Raw genomic sequence first — 18,521 nt, forward strand, 5'->3', positions numbered from 1 at the left:
TAGGGTACGGGTTAGGCTAAGGTTAGGTCAGGGCTTAGGGTCAGGATCAGAGTTTAGGGTTAGGGTCCATGTCGGGATTAGCGTCAAGGTTGAGCGAGGCCATTGTTTTCTGCTCCTCCAGTGCTGGATTCTGATTAATAGATGAATGAAATGTCTGCTCTGGTCACCCACTGTTTCAAATTGAGCTCAGCCTTAGTCAAGGGTTCTTAGGGCCTCAGAGGTCATGCAGGGTTTCCCTCCACCCTCCCTCCTGGGAAGGGTGATGCAGGCCCCACTCTGTCTGGGCAGCCCCAGGTCCAGCATGGCCCTGACATGCAGGATACTAAGTAGACGTGATGTAAGACTTGGTGCATCAGTCTGCCAGCCCCCAGGTGCTGCCTTTTTTTTTTTTTCTTAATTAATTAATTAATTAATGAATTTTGGGCTGTGTTGGGTCTGCATTGCTGCCCGGAGGCTTTCTCTAGTTGCGGCGAGTGGGGGCTTCTCATTGCGGTGGCTTCTCTTGTTGCAGAGCACAGGCTCTAAGCGCGTGGGCTTCAACAGTTGGGGCTCGCGGGTTCTAGAGCGCAGGCTCAGTAGTTGTGGTGCACGGGCTTAGTTGCTCCACAGCATGTGGGATCTTCCCTGACCAGGGCTCAAACCCGTGTCTCCTGCATTGGCAGGTGGATTCTTAACCACTGCGCCACCTGGGAAGTCTGGTGTTGCGTTCGTGAGGGCCGGTGGGGCCCTCTTGGGACTGGGCGGATCCTTTGTTCCATCTGCACGGGTGTCCAAGCAGGTCTCAGAACAGCCCTTGGCCTCTGAGCATCCAGGCAGGCACCCACGTTCCTCCAGCTCAGGTTAACCTTGGCCCCTCCAGCCCCCGTGGCCAATTACTGAGCTGATTGTGTCTTTACTCTTTCAAATGAAATCACTCTCTCCAGGTGGGCGAGAAGTTTACTTGTGAACTTGGTTAGGGTTAGGGGTTAGGGGTTAGGGGTTAAGGGTTAGGGGTTAGGGTCAGGGTTAGGGCTAGGGCTAGGGCTAGGGGTTAGGGTTAGGCTTAGGGTTGGGTTAGGGTTAGGGGTTAGGGTTAGGGTTTAGGTTTAGGGTTAGGGTTAGTGTGGGGTTAGGGTTAGGGTTAAGGTAGGGTTAGGGTTGGGTTAGGGTTAGGGTTTAGGGTTAGGGTGTCCAGCCTTACGTCCCATTCAGCTGTGAGTGTAGATGTGGTCAGTCCAGTTGCCTCACAGCCCCTGATTGAATTTTGTAAGAATTCCTCTCTCTCTCACTGTCTTTCTCTTTTTATAATTAATTTTTATAATGGGCTGGAGCTGATTTGCAATGTTGTGTTTCTTGGTGCTGTACATCCACTTGAGTCACTTACAGAGAGACATCAATAAATTCTAGTTTCTAGTAGTCAGATATATGTTTTTTCTGTGAATAGAGTGTGCTGAGTCCAGTTCCTTGAACCATGAGTATGTCTTGGCGATTACATTATTGGCGTATGGAACGGTATCTGTGCCAATTTCAACCTCCTGGTTTATGCATCACCGCACCACACTTTTCCCCTTAAGCAGCCGTAAGCGTGTTTTGTAAATGTGTGATGGTGTTCTGTTTGTAATTCAGTTCACGGTTGGCGATTTTTAGATTCCCTTTATAAGTGATATGATAAGTTTCTCTTGCTGTCTAACTGATTTCACTCTCAATGACCATACATAAGTCCCCCTGAGTTGCTGCAACTGGCCTCATTTCATTGATTTCAGGGCTGAGTAATATTCCGTTGTGCCTAAGTATCAAATTTTCTTTCACCATTTTTTCCTTCCAAGGACTATGAAGTTGTACCCAAGTCGAGGCTGTTGTAAACATAGCAGCAGTAAACGGGGTGCCTGCGTCCGGTGGATTTTTGGATTTTCCAACATATAGGCCCATGAGTGGAAGCGCCCTATGCTTTGTAGCTCTGTTTTTTAGATGTTTTAGGAAACACAGCACACTTCTCCAGAGTGGCCGTTGGCAATTTACATTCCCCCCTTCAGCGTAACGAGGCTCCCTTTTCTCCTCTCCTTGTCCTGCATATCTGGTTTTTACCCTTTGTGAGGATGGTCCTTTTTTCTGACTCGAAGTGATACCTCTTTGTAGTGTTGATTTGCATTGCCCGCTTCTTTGGTTGGCCAAAAAGGGCGTATGCGTTTTTCCTGAATATATTCTGGAAGTTAAATTTGAGAGACAGCTTTTCTTTTTAATTGATTAAATAATTTATTTATTTTTGGCTGTGTTGGGTCTTCGTTTCTGTGCGAAGGCTTTCTCTAGTTGTGGCAAGCGGGGGCCACTCTTCATCGCGGTGCGCGGGCCTCTCACTATCGCGGCCTGTCTTGTTGCGGAGCACAGGCTCCAGACGCGCAGGTTCAGGAGTTGTGGCTCACGGGCCTGGTTGCTCCGCGGCATGTGGGATCTTCCCAGACCAGGGCTCGAACCCGTGTCCCCTGCATTAGCAGGCAGATTCTCAACCACTGCGCCACCAGGGGAGCCCCTTGAATAGTTTTGTATTTAAAGTTTGTCTGTGGGGACTTCCCTGGTGACGCAGTGGTTAAGAGTCCGCCTGCCAATGCAGGGGACACGGGCTCGAGCCCTGGTCCGGGAAGATCCCACATGCCGCAGAGCAACCAAGCCTGCGCGGCACAACTACTGAAGCCTGCGCGCCTAGAGCCCGTGCTCGCTCACAAGAGAAGCCACCGCAATGAGAAGCCCGTGCACCGCAACGAAGAGTAGCCCCGCTCGACGCAACTAGAGAAAGCCCACATGCAGCAACGAAGACCCAACGCAGCCAAACATAAATTATAAACTAAAATAAAATTTGCCTCTGAATAACTTTGAGTGAATTTGGTATAAGTTGTAAAGTTTGCATCTACATTCACTTCCTTCCAAATGGTTTCCAATTAATTGTTCCTTAACTACTTTTAGAAAACTTTTGGGATAGAGACTCCATTTTCGTTTGAATTTCCAGTTTAATGGATTCAGCAGTCCTGTCAGTAGGGCACGCTGCCCCCAGTGACCTGTGAGGGAGGCGCGGCCTGCACTTCCTGCACTGACCACAGGGTGGCGCCGAGTTCGCCTCTCTGACCCACAGCGCATGCTCCTTCCATGGAACTCCATTGTGAGGGCAGCTGAGAGGAGTTGAGCCGCCTCAGGCGCGGGGGCGGGGGCGGGGGCGGGGGCGGGGGCGAGGGCCTTCGGGTAGGACGCCCGGCTCAGCGTCTCTGCTGAGAGGAGCTCGGTCTCCGTCTCCTTAGGACTCGCTGGGGTTTCGGCTTCAGGACAAAATGGGGCTGCGTCCACGCTGACTGGGGAACTAGGTTTCCTGAGGACCCAGGTGATGCCTGAGGAAAAGGTGAAGAGATGGTGAGGAAAAGTGGGGAGAAGCTTCCTGTGGGCGACTGACCGTTGAGGGGGTCCGTCTTCGTGTGAGCGAGGGAGGGCTTGGCGTGGAAAGCTGGGTGTTTGGGTCAGGTTTGTGTGCAGGGTAGCCAGCGTGAGTTATGGGGCGTCCAGTTTTCCCAGCACCATTTATCGTGGGGATTGTCGTGCTCCTTGGTGTGCCCTTGGTCCCTGTGTCATAAATTCACCGACCCCGTCCGTGTGGGTTGAATTCTGGTCTCTCTGTCCTGTTCCTCTGGTCCCTGCGCCCGTTTTGAGCCAGTTCCACACTGTTTTGGTGACTGTAGCTTCTGAGCAGAGTGTGACGTCAGGGAGGGAGATGCCTCCAGCCCGTTCTCTTTTTTCAGGGTTTCTTTGGCTATTTGGGGTCCTTTGTGGTTCCCCACAGATATTAGGAGGATTTGCTCTATTTTGGGGGGAAATACCGTGGAATTTTGGGAGGGATTGCATTCCCTGTGTCCACTGCTTCGGGTAGCATGGATATTTTAACAATATTAATTGTTCCATTCCATGAGAACAGGATATCTTTCCATTTATTGGTGTGTCTTTCAATGTCTTCATCAATGTCTTAAAGTTTTCAGTGTGCAGGTCTTTCACCTCCTTGGTTGACTTTATTCCCAGGTATTTTGTTCTTTTTGATGCAGTTGTAAATAGGGTTGCTTTCTTTCTCTTTCTGATGGTTCATTATTAGTGTTTAGAAAGGCAACTGATTTCTGTGTATTGATTTTGCAACTTTACTGAATTGATTTATTCGTTCTAATAGTTTTTTTGTGGAATGAAGTGGAAAATTGGAATTCAAAAATCCCACTGTTTCTACCATATCCAGGTCGTCCACAACACGGAACACGGCGGCTCCTAATATAACCTTCCCACAGTGCCTCTAAATGACATGTGGACTTTGGGTGAACTGGATCTGGGTAAGGCTTGGCTTCTATATGGAAGTTTGATGTTTTCTCTGCTCTTCTGGCATGCTGTTGACAGACATGATGTTTTGAAAAGTAATTGACTTTCCAGTAATTTCAAACATACAACTTTACATACATAAAAACAAGTCTTGTACCTTGATTAAACATACTCCTAAATATTGATGTTGACATTATTAAAAATGGAATTGTTCTCATAAATTCTTTTTCAGATTATTTTTTGCCAGCGTATGCATATAAGATAGATTTTCATGAATTGATGTTTTGTTCTGTAACACTGCTTATTAATTAGTTGATTAGCTCAAATAATTTCTTTGCTGATTATAGGTAGTTTTATATATAAGATGATGTGACCTATGTTCTGTGAAGAGACACGGTTTTAATTTTTCCATTCACCCATGGATGCCTTTTCTTTCTTTCCTCAAGATTCTGGGTAGAACTTCCAGTACACTATTGAGTAACGGTGATGAAGGCCAGCTTCCTGGCCCTGTTCCTGATTTCAGGAGTAAATCTTTCAGTCTTTAACGTTGAGCATGATGTTTGCTGTGGCTTTTTGTACTACTCTTTTCCATATTGAACAAATTTCCTTTTATTCCTGCTTTCTTGAGTGTTTTTCATGAAATAACACTGGATTTTCATTGTAGATGTTTTGCATTAATTGATATGATTATGTGTTTTTACTTCACACCATTATTGTGGTTGAATACATTGCTTACTTTTCATATGTTGAGCAACCTGAAATTCCTGGTGTAGAGATACTTGCTTATGGCATTATCCATTTAAAGTTCTGTTGGTTTCATGTTGCTATTATTGTGTGATAGATTTTTACATTCCTATTTATAAGTTGTACTGGGGTAGTTTTCTTGTTTTTTTCCTTTATTTTTAAAATCTTTTTTAAAATAGTGGTTTTATTTCATTTTACTTATTTATTTATTTTGGCCACGTCCCATGGCTTGTGGGATCTTAGTTCCCCAGTCAGGGATCGAACCCGAGCCCTTGGCAGTGAAAGCACAGAGTCCTAACCACTGGGCCACCAGAGAATTCCCCAGTTTTCTTTTTCAAGATGTAGTTGTATAATCTGATTAGACTTGGCTTGGTGTAAGTGGTTTGGAGGGTTAGCATTAGGGCTGGGGCTGGTGTGAGGGTTGGGGCTGTGTATGGTTTATGGTTGCTGTTATGGTTTAAGTTTTATGGTTAATGAGTTATTTATGGGTATGGTTAATGACTATATTTTATGGTTTGGTTATGGTTATGGTTTTGCTTATTGGTGAAGGTTTATGGTTTTGGTCTCAGGGTGTTAGGGTTCTGTGTTAGAGTGGGTGTTAGGGTATGGGTTAGAATTGGGGTACAGGTAGGATACGGGTAGAGCATGGGTTAGGGTAAGGTACAGGTTTAGGGTACGGGTTAGGCTAAGGTTAGGTCAGGGCTTAGGGTCAGGATCAGAGTTTAGGGTTAGGGTCCATGTCAGGATTAGCGTCAAGGTTGAGCGAGGCCATTGTTTTCTGCTCCTCCAGTGCTGGATTCTCATTGATAGATGAATGAAATGTCCGCTCTGGTCACCCACTGTTTCAAATTGAGCTCAGCCTTAGTCAAGGGTTCTTAGGGCCTCAGAGGTCATGCAGGGTTTCCCTCCACCCTCCCTCCTGGGAAGGGTGATGCAGGCCCCACTCTGTCTGGGCAGCCCCAGGTCCAGCATGGCCCTGACATGCAGGATACTAAGTAGACGTGATGTAAGACTTGGTGCATCAGTCTGCCAGCCCCCAGGTGCTGCCTTTTTTTTTTTTTCTTAATTAATTAATTAATTAATGAATTTTGGGCTGTGTTGGGTCTGCATTGCTGCCCGGAGGCTTTCTCTAGTTGCGGCGAGTGGGGGCTTCTCATTGCGGTGGCTTCTCTTGTTGCAGAGCACAGGCTCTAAGCGCGTGGGCTTCAGCAGTTGGGGCTCGCGGGTTCTAGAGCGCAGGCTCAGTAGTTGTGGTGCACGGGCTTAGTTGCTCCACAGCATGTGGGATCTTCCCTGACCAGGGCTCAAACCCGTGTCTCCTGCATTGGCAGGTGGATTCTTAACCACTGCGCCACCTGGGAAGTCTGGTGTTGCGTTCGTGAGGGCCGGTGGGGCCCTCTTGGGACTGGGCGGATCCTTTGTTCCATCTGCACGGGTGTCCAAGCAGGTCTCAGAACAGCCCTTGGCCTCTGAGCATCCAGGCAGGCACCCACGTTCCTCCAGCTCAGGTTAGCCTTGGCCCCTCCAGCCCCCGTGGCCAATTACTGAGCTGATTGTGTCTTTACTCTTTCAAATGAAATCACTCTCTCCAGGTGGGCGAGAAGTTTACTTGTGAACTTGGTTAGGGTTAGGGGTTAGGGGTTAAGGGTTAGGGGTTAGGGTCAGGGTTAGGGCTAGGGCTAGGGCTAGGGGTTAGGGTTAGGCTTAGGGTTGGGTTAGGGTTAGGGGTTAGGGTTAGGGTTTAGGTTTAGGGTTAGGGTTAGTGTTGGGTTAGGGTTAGGGTTAAGGTAGGGTTAGGGTTGGGTTAGGGTTAGGGTTTAGGGTTAGGGTGTCCAGCCTTACGTCCCATTCAGCTGTGAGTGTAGATGTGGTCAGTCCAGTTGCCTCACAGCCCCTGATTGAATTTTGTAAGAATTCCTCTCTCTCTCACTGTCTTTCTCTTTTTATAATTAATTTTTATAATGGGCTGGAGCTGATTTGCAATGTTGTGTTTCTTGGTGCTGTACATCCACTTGAGTCACTTACAGAGAGACATCAATAAATTCTTTTCTAGTTTCTAGTAGTCAGGTATATGTTTTTTCTGTGAATAGAGTGTGCTGAGTCCAGTTCCTTGAACCATGAGTATGTCTTGGCGATTACATTATTGGCGTATGGAACGGTATCTGTGCCAATTTCAACCTCCTGGTTTATGCATCACCGCACCACACTTTTCCCCTTAAGCAGCCGTAAGTGTGTTTTGTAAATGTGTGATGGTGTTCTGTTTGTAATTCAGTTCACGGTTGGCGATTTTTAGATTCCCTTTATAAGTGATATGATAAGTTTCTCTTGCTGTCTAACTGATTTCACTCTCAATGACCATACATAAGTCCCCCTGAGTTGCTGCAACTGGCCTCATTTCATTGATTTCAGGGCTGAGTAATATTCCGTTGTGCTTAAGTATCAAATTTTCTTTCACCATTTTTTCCTTCCAAGGACTATGAAGTTGTACCCAAGTCGAGGCTGTTGTAAACATAGCAGCAGTAAACGGGGTGCCTGCGTCCGGTGGATTTTTGGATTTTCCAACATATAGGCCCATGAGTGGAAGCGCCCTATGCTTTGTAGCTCTGTTTTTTAGATGTTTTAGGAAACACAGCACACTTCTCCAGAGTGGCCGTTGGCAATTTACATTCCCCCCTTCAGCGTAACGAGGCTCCCTTTTCTCCTCTCCTTGTCCTGCATATCTGGTTTTTACCCTTTGTGAGGATGGTCCTTTTTTCTGACTCGAAGTGATACCTCTTTGTAGTGTTGATTTGCATTGCCCGCTTCTTTGGTTGGCCAAAAAGGGCGTATGCGTTTTTCCTGAATATATTCTGGAAGTTAAATTTGAGAGACAGCTTTTCTTTTTAATTGATTAAATAATTTATTTATTTTTGGCTGTGTTGGGTCTTCGTTTCTGTGCGAAGGCTTTCTCTAGTTGTGGCAAGCGGGGGCCACTCTTCATCGCGGTGCGCGGGCCTCTCACTATCGCGGCCTGTCTTGTTGCGGAGCACAGGCTCCAGACGCGCAGGTTCAGGAGTTGTGGCTCACGGGCCTGGTTGCTCCGCGGCATGTGGGATCTTCCCAGACCAGGGCTCGAACCCGTGTCCCCTGCATTAGCAGGCAGATTCTCAACCACTGCGCCACCAGGGGAGCCCCTTGAATAGTTTTGTATTTAAAGTTTGTCTGTGGGGACTTCCCTGGTGACGCAGTGGTTAAGAGTCCGCCTGCCAATGCAGGGGACACGGGCTCGAGCCCTGGTCCGGGAAGATCCCACATGCCGCAGAGCAACCAAGCCTGCGCGGCACAACTACTGAAGCCTGCGCGCCTAGAGCCCGTGCTCGCTCACAAGAGAAGCCACCGCAATGAGAAGCCCGTGCACCGCAACGAAGAGTAGCCCCGCTCGACGCAACTAGAGAAAGCCCACATGCAGCAACGAAGACCCAACGCAGCCAAACATAAATTATAAACTAAAATAAAATTTGCCTCTGAATAACTTTGAGTGAATTTGGTATAAGTTGTAAAGTTTGCATCTACATTCACTTCCTTCCAAATGGTTTCCAATTAATTGTTCCTTAACTACTTTTAGAAAACTTTTGGGATAGAGACTCCATTTTCGTTTGAATTTCCAGTTTAATGGATTCAGCAGTCCTGTCAGTAGGGCACGCTGCCCCCAGTGACCTGTGAGGGAGGCGCGGCCTGCACTTCCTGCACTGACCACAGGGTGGCGCCGAGTTCGCCTCTCTGACCCACAGCGCATGCTCCTTCCATGGAACTCCATTGTGAGGGCAGCTGAGAGGAGTTGAGCCGCCTCAGGCGCGGGGGCGGGGGCGGGGGCGGGGGCGGGGGCGAGGGCCTTCGGGTAGGACGCCCGGCTCAGCGTCTCTGCTGAGAGGAGCTCGGTCTCCGTCTCCTTAGGACTCGCTGGGGTTTCGGCTTCAGGACAAAATGGGGCTGCGTCCACGCTGACTGGGGAACTAGGTTTCCTGAGGACCCAGGTGATGCCTGAGGAAAAGGTGAAGAGATGGTGAGGAAAAGTGGGGAGAAGCTTCCTGTGGGCGACTGACCGTTGAGGGGGTCCGTCTTCGTGTGAGCGAGGGAGGGCTTGGCGTGGAAAGCTGGGTGTTTGGGTCAGGTTTGTGTGCAGGGTAGCCAGCGTGAGTTATGGGGCGTCCAGTTTTCCCAGCACCATTTATCGTGGGGATTGTCGTGCTCCTTGGTGTGCCCTTGGTCCCTGTGTCATAAATTCACCGACCCCGTCCGTGTGGGTTGAATTCTGGTCTCTCTGTCCTGTTCCTCTGGTCCCTGCGCCCGTTTTGAGCCAGTTCCACACTGTTTTGGTGACTGTAGCTTCTGAGCAGAGTGTGACGTCAGGGAGGGAGATGCCTCCAGCCCGTTCTCTTTTTTCAGGGTTTCTTTGGCTATTTGGGGTCCTTTGTGGTTCCCCACAGATATTAGGAGGATTTGCTCTATTTTGGGGGGAAATACCGTGGAATTTTGGGAGGGATTGCATTCCCTGTGTCCACTGCTTCGGGTAGCATGGATATTTTAACAATATTAATTGTTCCATTCCATGAGAACAGGATATCTTTCCATTTATTGGTGTGTCTTTCAATGTCTTCATCAATGTCTTCAAGTTTTCAGTGTGCAGGTCTTTCACCTCCTTGGTTGACTTTATTCCCAGGTATTTTGTTCTTTTTGATGCAGTTGTAAATAGGGTTGCTTTCTTTCTCTTTCTGATGGTTCATTATTAGTGTTTAGAAAGGCAACTGATTTCTGTGTATTGATTTTGCAACTTTACTGAATTGATTTATTCGTTCTAATAGTTTTTTTGTGGAATGAAGTGGAAAATTGGAATTCAAAAATCCCACTGTTTCTACCATATCCAGGTCGTCCACAACACGGAACACGGCGGCTCCTAATATAACCTTCCCACAGTGCCTCTAAATGACATGTGGACTTTGGGTGAACTGGATCTGGGTAAGGCTTGGCTTCTATATGGAAGTTTGATGTTTTCTCTGCTCTTCTGGCATGCTGTTGACAGACATGATGTTTTGAAAAGTAATTGACTTTCCAGTAATTTCAAACATACAACTTTACATACATAAAAACAAGTCTTGTACCTTGATTAAACATACTCCTAAATATTGATGTTGACATTATTAAAAATGGAATTGTTCTCATAAATTCTTTTTCAGATTATTTTTTGCCAGCGTATGCATATAAGATAGATTTTCATGAATTGATGTTTTGTTCTGTAACACTGCTTATTAATTAGTTGATTAGCTCAAATAATTTCTTTGCTGATTATAGGTAGTTTTATATATAAGATGATGTGACCTATGTTCTGTGAAGAGACACGGTTTTAATTTTTCCATTCACCCATGGATGCCTTTTCTTTCTTTCCTCAAGATTCTGGGTAGAACTTCCAGTACACTATTGAGTAACGGTGATGAAGGCCAGCTTCCTGGCCCTGTTCCTGATTTCAGGAGTAAATCTTTCAGTCTTTAACGTTGAGCATGATGTTTGCTGTGGCTTTTTGTACTACTCTTTTCCATATTGAACAAATTTCCTTTTATTCCTGCTTTCTTGAGTGTTTTTCATGAAATAACACTGGATTTTCATTGTAGATGTTTTGCATTAATTGATATGATTATGTGTTTTTACTTCACACCATTATTGTGGTTGAATACATTGCTTACTTTTCATATGTTGAGCAACCTGAAATTCCTGGTGTAGAGATACTTGCTTATGGCATTATCCATTTAAAGTTCTGTTGGTTTCATGTTGCTATTATTGTGTGATAGATTTTTACATTCCTATTTATAAGTTGTACTGGGGTAGTTTTCTTGTTTTTTTCCTTTATTTTTAAAATCTTTTTTAAAATAGTGGTTTTATTTCATTTTAATTATTTATTTATTTTGGCCACGTCCCATGGCTTGTGGGATCTTAGTTCCCCAGTCAGGGATCGAACCCGAGCCCTTGGCAGTGAAAGCACAGAGTCCTAACCACTGGGCCACCAGAGAATTCCCCAGTTTTCTTTTTCAAGATGTAGTTGTATAATCTGATTAGACTTGGCTTGGTGTAAGTGGTTTGGAGGGTTAGCATTAGGGCTGGGGCTGGTGTGAGGGTTGGGGCTGTGTATGGTTTATGGTTGCTGTTATGGTTTAAGTTTTATGGTTAATGAGTTATTTATGGGTATGGTTAATGACTATATTTTATGGTTTGGTTATGGTTATGGTTTTGCTTATTGGTGAAGGTTTATGGTTTTGGTCTCAGGGTGTTAGGGTTCTGTGTTAGAGTGGGTGTTAGGGTATGGGTTAGAATTGGGGTACAGGTAGGATACGGGTAGAGCATGGGTTAGGGTAAGGTACAGGTTTAGGGTACGGGTTAGGCTAAGGTTAGGTCAGGGCTTAGGGTCAGGATCAGAGTTTAGGGTTAGGGTCCATGTCGGGATTAGCGTCAAGGTTGAGCGAGGCCATTGTTTTCTGCTCCTCCAGTGCTGGATTCTCATTGATAGATGAATGAAATGTCTGCTCTGGTCACCCACTGTTTCAAATTGAGCTCAGCCTTAGTCAAGGGTTCTTAGGGCCTCAGAGGTCATGCAGGGTTTCCCTCCACCCTCCCTCCTGGGAAGGGTGATGCAGGCCCCACTCTGTCTGGGCAGCCCCAGGTCCAGCATGGCCCTGACATGCAGGATACTAAGTAGACGTGATGTAAGACTTGGTGCATCAGTCTGCCAGCCCCCAGGTGCTGCCTTTTTTTTTTTTTCTTAATTAATTAATTAATTAATGAATTTTGGGCTGTGTTGGGTCTGCATTGCTGCCCGGAGGCTTTCTCTAGTTGCGGCGAGTGGGGGCTTCTCATTGCGGTGGCTTCTCTTGTTGCAGAGCACAGGCTCTAAGCGCGTGGGCTTCAACAGTTGGGGCTCGCGGGTTCTAGAGCGCAGGCTCAGTAGTTGTGGTGCACGGGCTTAGTTGCTCCACAGCATGTGGGATCTTCCCTGACCAGGGCTCAAACCCGTGTCTCCTGCATTGGCAGGTGGATTCTTAACCACTGCGCCACCTGGGAAGTCTGGTGTTGCGTTCGTGAGGGCCGGTGGGGCCCTCTTGGGACTGGGCGGATCCTTTGTTCCATCTGCACGGGTGTCCAAGCAGGTCTCAGAACAGCCCTTGGCCTCTGAGCATCCAGGCAGGCACCCACGTTCCTCCAGCTCAGGTTAACCTTGGCCCCTCCAGCCCCCGTGGCCAATTACTGAGCTGATTGTGTCTTTACTCTTTCAAATGAAATCACTCTCTCCAGGTGGGCGAGAAGTTTACTTGTGAACTTGGTTAGGGTTAGGGGTTAGGGGTTAAGGGTTAGGGGTTAGGGTCAGGGTTAGGGCTAGGGCTAGGGCTAGGGGTTAGGGTTAGGCTTAGGGTTGGGTTAGGGTTAGGGGTTAGGGTTAGGGTTTAGGTTTAGGGTTAGGGTTAGTGTGGGGTTAGGGTTAGGGTTAAGGTAGGGTTAGGGTTGGGTTAGGGTTAGGGTTTAGGGTTAGGGTGTCCAGCCTTACGTCCCATTCAGCTGTGAGTGTAGATGTGGTCAGTCCAGTTGCCTCACAGCCCCTGATTGAATTTTGTAAGAATTCCTCTCTCTCTCACTGTCTTTCTCTTTTTATAATTAATTTTTATAATGGGCTGGAGCTGATTTGCAATGTTGTGTTTCTTGGTGCTGTACATCCACTTGAGTCACTTACAGAGAGACATCAATAAATTCTTTTCTAGTTTCTAGTAGTCAGGTATATGTTTTTTCTGTGAATAGAGTGTGCTGAGTCCAGTTCCTTGAACCATGAGTATGTCTTGGCGATTACATTATTGGCGTATGGAACGGTATCTGTGCCAATTTCAACCTCCTGGTTTATGCATCACCGCACCACACTTTTCCCCTTAAGCAGCCGTAAGTGTGTTTTGTAAATGTGTGATGGTGTTCTGTTTGTAATTCAGTTCACGGTTGGCGATTTTTAGATTCCCTTTATAAGTGATATGATAAGTTTCTCTTGCTGTCTAACTGATTTCACTCTCAATGACCATACATAAGTCCCCCTGAGTTGCTGCAACTGGCCTCATTTCATTGATTTCAGGGCTGAGTAATATTCCGTTGTGCTTAAGTATCAAATTTTCTTTCACCATTTTTTCCTTCCAAGGACTATGAAGTTGTACCCAAGTCGAGGCTGTTGTAAACATAGCAGCAGTAAACGGGGTGCCTGCGTCCGGTGGATTTTTGGATTTTCCAACATATAGGCCCATGAGTGGAAGCGCCCTATGCTTTGTAGCTCTGTTTTTTAGATGTTTTAGGAAACACAGCACACTTCTCCAGAGTGGCCGTTGGCAATTTACATTCCCCCCTTCAGCGTAACGAGGCTCCCTTTTCTCCTCTCCTTGTCCTGCATATCTGGTTTTTACCCTTTGTGAGGATGGTCCTTTTTTCTGACTCGAAGTGATACCTCTTTGTAGTGTTGATTTGCATTGCCCGCTTCTTTGGTTGGCCAAAAAGGGCGTATGCGTTTTTCCTGAATATATTCTGGAAGTTAAATTTGAGAGACAGCTTTTCTTTTTAATTGATTAAATAATTTATTTATTTTTGGCTGTGTTGGGTCTTCGTTTCTGTGCGAAGGCTTTCTCTAGTTGTGGCAAGCGGGGGCCACTCTTCATCGCGGTGCGCGGGCCTCTCACTATCGCGGCCTGTCTTGTTGCGGAGCACAGGCTCCAGACGCGCAGGTTCAGGAGTTGTGGCTCACGGGCCTGGTTGCTCCGCGGCATGTGGGATCTTCCCAGACCAGGGCTCGAACCCGTGTCCCCTGCATTAGCAGGCAGATTCTCAACCACTGCGCCACCAGGGGAGCCCCTTGAATAGTTTTGTATTTAAAGTTTGTCTGTGGGGACTTCCCTGGTGACGCAGTGGTTAAGAGTCCGCCTGCCAATGCAGGGGACACGGGCTCGAGCCCTGGTCCGGGAAGATCCCACATGCCGCAGAGCAACCAAGCCTGCGCGGCACAACTACTGAAGCCTGCGCGCCTAGAGCCCGTGCTCGCTCACAAGAGAAGCCACCGCAATGAGAAGCCCGGGCACCGCAACGAAGAGTAGCCCCGCTCGACGCAACTAGAGAAAGCCCACATGCAGCAACGAAGACCCAACGCAGCCAAACATAAATTATAAACTAAAATAAAATTTGCCTCTGAATAACTTTGAGTGAATTTGGTATAAGTTGTAAAGTTTGCATCTACATTCACTTCCTTCCAAATGGTTTCCAATTAATTGTTCCTTAACTACTTTTAGAAAACTTTTGGGATAGAGACTCCATTTTCGTTTGAATTTCCAGTTTAATGGATTCAGCAGTCCTGTCAGTAGGGCACGCTGCCCCCAGTGACCTGTGAGGGAGGCGCGGCCTGCACTTCCTGCACTGACCACAGGGTGGCGCCGAGTTCGCCTCTCTGACCCACAGCGCATGCTCCTTCCATGGAACTCCATTGTGAGGGCAGCTGAGAGGAGTTGAGCCGCCTCAGGCGCGGGGGCGGGGGCGGGGGCGGGGGCCTTCGGGTAGGACGCCCGGCTCAGCGTCTCTGCTGAGAGGAGCTCGGTCTCCGTCTCCTTAGGACTCGCTGGGGTTTCGGCTTCAGGACAAAATGGGGCTGCGTCCACGCTGACTGGGGAACTAGGTTTCCTGAGGACCCAGGTGATGCCTGAGGAAAAGGTGAAGAGATGGTGAGGAAAAGTGGGGAGAAGCTTCCTGTGGGCGACTGACCGTTGAGGGGGTCCGTCTTCGTGTGAGCGAGGGAGGGCTTGGCGTGGAAAGCTGGGTGTTTGGGTCAGGTTTGTGTGCAGGGTAGCCAGCGTGAGTTATGGGGCGTCCAGTTTTCCCAGCACCATTTATCGTGGGGAGTGTCGTGCTCCTTGGTGTGCCCTTGGTCCCTGTGTCATAAATTCACCGACCCCGTCCGTGTGGGTTGAATTCTGGTCTCTCTGTCCTGTTCCTCTGGTCCCTGCGCCCGTTTTGAGCCAGTTCCACACTGTTTTGGTGACTGTAGCTTCTGAGCAGAGTGTGACGTCAGGGAGGGAGATGCCTCCAGCCCGTTCTCTTTTTTCAGGGTTTCTTTGGCTATTTGGGGTCCTTTGTGGTTCCCCACAGATATTAGGAGGATTTGCTCTATTTTGGGGGGAAATACCGTGGAATTTTGGGAGGGATTGCATTCCCTGTGTCCACTGCTTCGGGTAGCATGGATATTTTAACAATATTAATTGTTCCATTCCATGAGAACAGGATATCTTTCCATTTATTGGTGTGTCTTTCAATGTCTTCATCAATGTCTTCAAGTTTTCAGTGTGCAGGTCTTTCACCTCCTTGGTTGACTTTATTCCCAGGTATTTTGTTCTTTTTGATGCAGTTGTAAATAGGGTTGCTTTCTTTCTCTTTCTGATGGTTCATTATTAGTGTTTAGAAAGGCAACTGATTTCTGTGTATTGATTTTGCAACTTTACTGAATTGATTTATTAGTTCTAATAGTTTTTTTGTGGAATGAAGTGGAAAATTGGAATTCAAAAATCCCACTGTTTCTACCATATCCAGGTCGTCCACAACACGGAACACGGCGGCTCCTAATATAACCTTCCCACAGTGCCTCTAAATGACATGTGGACTTTGGGTGAACTGGATCTGGGTAAGGCTTGGCTTCTATATGGAAGTTTGATGTTTTCTCTGCTCTTCTGGCATGCTGTTGACAGACATGATGTTTTGAAAAGTAATTGACTTTCCAGTAATTTCAAACATACAACTTTACATACATAAAAACAAGTCTTGTACCTTGATTAAACATACTCCTAAATATTGATGTTGACATTATTAAAAATGGAATTGTTCTCATAAATTCTTTTTCAGATTATTTTTTGCCAGCGTATGCATATAAGATAGATTTTCATGAATTGATGTTTTGTTCTGTAACACTGCTTATTAATTAGTTGATTAGCTCAAATAATTTCTTTGCTGATTATAGGTAGTTTTATATATAAGATGATGTGACCTATGTTCTGTGAAGAGACACGGTTTTAATTTTTCCATTCACCCATGGATGCCTTTTCTTTCTTTCCTCAAGATTCTGGGTAGAACTTCCAGTACACTATTGAGTAACGGTGATGAAGGCCAGCTTCCTGGCCCTGTTCCTGATTTCAGGAGTAAATCTTTCAGTCTTTAACGTTGAGCATGATGTTTGCTGTGGCTTTTTGTACTACTCTTTTCCATATTGAACAAATTTCCTTTTATTCCTGCTTTCTTGAGTGTTTTTCATGAAATAACACTGGATTTTCATTGTAGATGTTTTGCATTAATTGATATGATTATGTGTTTTTACTTCACACCATTATTGTGGTTGAATACATTGCTTACTTTTCATATGTTGAGCAACCTGAAATTCCTGGTGTAGAGATACTTGCTTATGGCATTATCCATTTAAAGTTCTGTTGGTTTCATGTTGCTATTATTGTGTGATAGATTTTTACATTCCTATTTATAAGTTGTACTGGGGTAGTTTTCTTGTTTTTTTCCTTTATTTTTAAAATCTTTTTTAAAATAGTGGTTTTATTTCATTTTACTTATTTATTTATTTTGGCCACGTCCCATGGCTTGTGGGATCTTAGTTCCCCAGTCAGGGATCGAACCCGAGCCCTTGGCAGTGAAAGCACAGAGTCCTAACCACTGGGCCACCAGAGAATTCCCCAGTTTTCTTTTTCAAGATGTAGTTGTATAATCTGATTAGACTTGGCTTGGTGTAAGTGGTTTGGAGGGTTAGCATTAGGGCTGGGGCTGGTGTGAGGGTTGGGGCTGTGTATGGTTTATGGTTGCTGTTATGGTTTAAGTTTTATGGTTAATGAGTTATTTATGGGTATGGTTAATGACTATATTTTATGGTTTGGTTATGGTTATGGTTTTGCTTATTGGTGAAGGTTTATGGTTTTGGTCTCAGGGTGTTAGGGTTCTGTGTTAGAGTGGGTGTTAGGGTATGGGTTAGAATTGGGGTACAGGTAGGATACGGGTAGAGCATGGGTTAGGGTAAGGTACAGGTTTAGGGTACGGGTTAGGCTAAGGTTAGGTCAGGGCTTAGGGTCAGGATCAGAGTTTAGGGTTAGGGTCCATGTCGGGATTAGCGTCAAGGTTGAGCGAGGCCATTGTTTTCTGCTCCTCCAGTGCTGGATTCTCATTGATAGATGAATGAAATGTCTGCTCTGGTCACCCACTGTTTCAAATTGAGCTCAGCCTTAGTCAAGGGTTCTTAGGGCCTCAGAGGTCATGCAGGGTTTCCCTCCACCCTCCCTCCTGGGAAGGGTGATGCAGGCCCCACTCTGTCTGGGCAGCCCCAGGTCCAGCATGGCCCTGACATGCAGGATACTAAGTAGACGTGATGTAAGACTTGGTGCATCAGTCTGCCAGCCCCCAGGTGCTGCCTTTTTTTTTTTTTCTTAATTAATTAATTAATTAATGAATTTTGGGCTGTGTTGGGTCTGCATTGCTGCCCGGAGGCTTTCTCTAGTTGCGGCGAGTGGGGGCTTCTCATTGCGGTGGCTTCTCTTGTTGCAGAGCACAGGCTCTAAGCGCGTGGGCTTCAGCAGTTGTGGCTCGCGGGTTCTAGAGCGCAGGCTCAGTAGTTGTGGTGCACGGGCTTAGTTGCTCCACAGCATGTGGGATCTTCCCTGACCAGGGCTCAAACCCGTGTCTCCTGCATTGGCAGGTGGATTCTTAACCACTGCGCCACCTGGGAAGTCTGGTGTTGCGTTCGTGAGGGCCGGTGGGGCCCTCTTGGGACTGGGCGGATCCTTTGTTCCATCTGCACGGGTGTCCAAGCAGGTCTCAGAACAGCCCTTGGCCTCTGAGCATCCAGGCAGGCACCCACGTTCCTCCAGCTCAGGTTAGCCTTGGCCCCTCCAGCCCCCGTGGCCAATTACTGAGCTGATTGTGTCTTTACTCTTTCAAATGAAATCACTCTCTCCAGGTGGGCGAGAAGTTTACTTGTGAACTTGGTTAGGGTTAGGGGTTAGGGGTTAGGGGTTAAGGGTTAGGGGTTAGGGTCAGGGTTAGGGCTAGGGCTAGGGCTAGGGGTTAGGGTTAGGCTTAGGGTTGGGTTAGGGTTAGGGGTTAGGGTTAGGGTTTAGGTTTAGGGTTAGGGTTAGTGTGGGGTTAGGGTTAGGGTTAAGGTAGGGTTAGGGTTGGGTTAGGGTTAGGGTTTAGGGTTAGGGTGTCCAGCCTTACGTCCCATTCAGCTGTGAGTGTAGATGTGGTCAGTCCAGTTGCCTCACAGCCCCTGATTGAATTTTGTAAGAATTCCTCTCTCTCTCACTGTCTTTCTCTTTTTATAATTAATTTTTATAATGGGCTGGAGCTGATTTGCAATGTTGTGTTTCTTGGTGCTGTACATCCACTTGAGT

The sequence above is a fragment of the Balaenoptera ricei genome (genome assembly GCF_028023285.1).
Source record: "Balaenoptera ricei isolate mBalRic1 chromosome 2 unlocalized genomic scaffold, mBalRic1.hap2 SUPER_2_unloc_1, whole genome shotgun sequence".
Taxonomy (NCBI): Eukaryota; Metazoa; Chordata; class Mammalia; order Artiodactyla; family Balaenopteridae; genus Balaenoptera; species Balaenoptera ricei.